General features: G+C 41.2%; 1 non-coding gene across 1 annotated transcript; it reads left to right on the forward strand.

The window, feature by feature from the left end:
* Positions 1-1,575: 1,575 nt before the first annotated feature.
* Positions 1,576-1,648, forward strand: TRNAS-GCU (transfer RNA serine (anticodon GCU)). Its single transcript has one exon. It is a non-coding gene; the product is annotated as a tRNA-Ser (tRNA).
* The last annotated feature ends 1,502 nt before the right edge of the window (positions 1,649-3,150 follow it).

Here is a 3,150-nt window from a genome sequence, read left to right on the forward strand (position 1 = left end):
TCTTTAGTTGCCGCATGCAGGATCTTTTTTTAGTCGAGGTATGTGAAGTTTAGTTGTGGTATGTGGAATCTAGTTCCCTAACCAAGGATTGAACCCCATCCCCTGCACTGAAGTGCAGGGTCTTAGCTAGTGGACCACGAGGGAAATCCCTCCACTTTTTTATTATAGGATATTGAATACAGTTCCCTGTGCTAGACAGCAGGTCTTCGTCCTTTACCTATTATATATATAGTAGTATGTATTTGCTAATCACCAACCTCCTCATTTATCCCTCCCCTACTTCCCCCTTGGCAACCACAAGTCTGTTCTCTGTGAATCTGTTTCTGTTTTGTAAATAAGTTCATTTGTGTCATATTTTAGATTTTGCATGTAAGTGATATGATATACTATCTGTCTGCTGTTGATGATCTGTATGTCTTCTTTAGAGAAATATCTGTTTAGATCTTCTGCCCATTTTTGATAGGATTGTTTGGATTTTTTTTTATATTGAGTTGGGCGACCCATTTTTTTATTTTGGAAATTAATCCCTTGTCTGTAGAATAATTTGAAAATATTTTCTCCCATTTAGTAGGTTGTCTTTTCATTTTGTTGATGGCTTCTGTTGCTGTTCAAAAGCTTTTAAGTTTAATTAGGTACCATGCACAAATTTTTGCTTTTATTTCCATTACACTAGGAGAGGGATCTATAAAAAGATACTGCTGCAATGTCAAAGAGTGTTATGCCTCTGTTTTCCTGTAGGTTCATTTCCTTTTTGTTATACTATGGTTTTTTTCTTAAGTGTTAAAATCCATTTGTTTTATTTTAAATTAGAGTATAATTGACTATTAATAACAATGCTGTGTTAGTTTCAGATATACAGCAAAGTGATTCAGTTATTCATATACATGTATCTATTCTTTTTCTAGTTCTTTTCCCATTTAGGTTATTATAGAATATTGAGCAGAGTTCCCTGTGCGGTACAGTAAACCTTTATTGATTACCCATTTTAAATGTAGTAGCATGTACATGTCATCTCCTTTTGAGAGAGCTGTGGAATGGACTCCTGCTCGCTTCCCTTGGACACCTCTGTGTTGGGAAATAAACATGAGGCAGACACTACAGGCACAGCACTGGAGGACTGGAGGACTGGACTAGGCCAACCCTGAAGCCTGAAGAGTCCTTCCAGGAACAGGAAAGAGGTATCTAGCAGATGAGGTTAGGGTCAGAAGGCAGTGACATGAGAGCTGTAACTATAAACACAAAGCCATTTCAATGCAACTCTAGTAGGCTTGCAGGCTTCTGGTTAACAAAAGTAAAGCCATTTCTGATGTATAGTAAGTTATAGTTTAAAAAGTACTCTCACATTCAGGTCTTGTTTGTCAGTGACTGTGCAAGGCAAATCCTCCACCCCACTGCACAGTGAGGAACGGAAAACATCGTGGGGGAAGCTCTGGTCCAAGGCCACGCATCTTGTAAGAGGCAGTACTGGCACCTGACCTAACTGTGCTTCTGAACCAAGGTTACATTCCCTGACTTTCCTGTGAACCCTAGGCTGCTGGTCTCCAGGCATTTGTACCCACAAACATGAAGGGGACATCCCTAGTGGTCCAGTGGTTAGAACTCTGTGCTGCTGACTCAGGGGGCCCAGGTTCAATCCCTGGTCAGGGAACTAGATCCCTTACTACTACTAAGATCTGCTACAACTAAGATCTGGCAGAGTCAAGTAAGTAAATAAATAAAAATAAATATATATTTTAAAAAACCAACAAACATACTGAGGGCCCATGCTGCCTCCAGAGCAGCGGGACCAGAAATCCCTGGAGAGGCAGGAAGTAGGAAGCGGCAGGAAAAGCCCCATTGGGATACAGCTGCTGCCAGCAGGACAGCATGACCTCTAATCCCTGCCCCTGCCCCCTACCCTTGCATCCAGTCCTCAAGATTCAGTGTTAACAATGCAGCCTCCAGGCTGCACTGAGGCAGGAGAGGACCCAGTGCCCCTTATCTGATGGAAGACCCCCAAAGACAGACATTAGGGTGAGATGCTAGGGAGCCCCAAGTGGCCTGTGTCCCACTAATCGCTAAGGCTCCTGCCATCCCCAAAACTCTGGTGGCAAATAACAATGAATACACTTTAGCAATCTCCTTCCTCTGGAGACTTCTCTTACTTTTAAAAATAATACTTCAACTGATTTAAAGAGAATTCAGTCTAAACATGAGAGCACAGTTGACAATGGGTTCAGAGAGCTGACCTTGATCAAAAGTCAGGAGAAGGACACGTGTGATAGCATCCTTGGGCTCAAACTTAGTCCCAGAGCTTCAGCTGCGTCTGTGAATGTGTCATTTAGAGGCACACTAGGCATTGCACACATCCTTTTGCTTCTGCACAAGCACAGGCACGCAACAATGGTGGTGTCGCCTTTTGTTTTTAATCCTTCGTTCATTTTTAGCTCCTAAAGCATAAAACAGAACTTAAGAAGTGTGAATTTACTTGAACCAAACTGTAAAAAGGTTTTCTCAACCTCTGAAAAATGCGGCTACAGAATTCACAACAGTTTTAATTATAACACACTAAATTAATACATTAAAGCAACTCCACTCTGAGGTTGAAATCTCTATTTTTATCTCCAAGCAAACAACAGACCAGAAGGGAAAGTTACTACATCGTGAGTGGATTGTTGAATCTAAGCATTAACAACTTCTTTGACATTATTTTGTACTGCAATGCAGAAGAAAATCATTTACCTGAAAATATACTGTAAATAGACTGAGTAAAAAACGCAAGATTTTTTAGAAGAGATTTTCTTCCCACAGGCAAAGCAAGAATAAGCACATAAAAGACACTGCTATGCAAATTATGCTCTCTCCATACAATGGAAGATTATTCAGCCTTTAAAAAGGAAGTAAATTCTGACACAAGCAACAACATGGAGGAACCTAGGGAACAGTACGCTGAGTAAAACAGGCCAGCCACAAAAAGACAACCAGTGAAGCCCATGTGCCCTAGAGCTGTGCTCCACAAGAGGCACCACTGCAATGAGAAGCCCGCACACCACAGCTAGCCGGCAGCCCCTGCTCTCTGCAACTAGAGAAAAGTCTGCGTAGCGGTGAAAACCCAACACAGCCAAAAATAAATAAGCAAATAAAATTATTTTTAAAAAGACAACCTACTGA

The sequence above is a fragment of the Capricornis sumatraensis genome, chromosome 19 (assembly GCF_032405125.1).
Source record: "Capricornis sumatraensis isolate serow.1 chromosome 19, serow.2, whole genome shotgun sequence".
Lineage (NCBI taxonomy): Eukaryota > Metazoa > Chordata > Mammalia > Artiodactyla > Bovidae > Capricornis > Capricornis sumatraensis.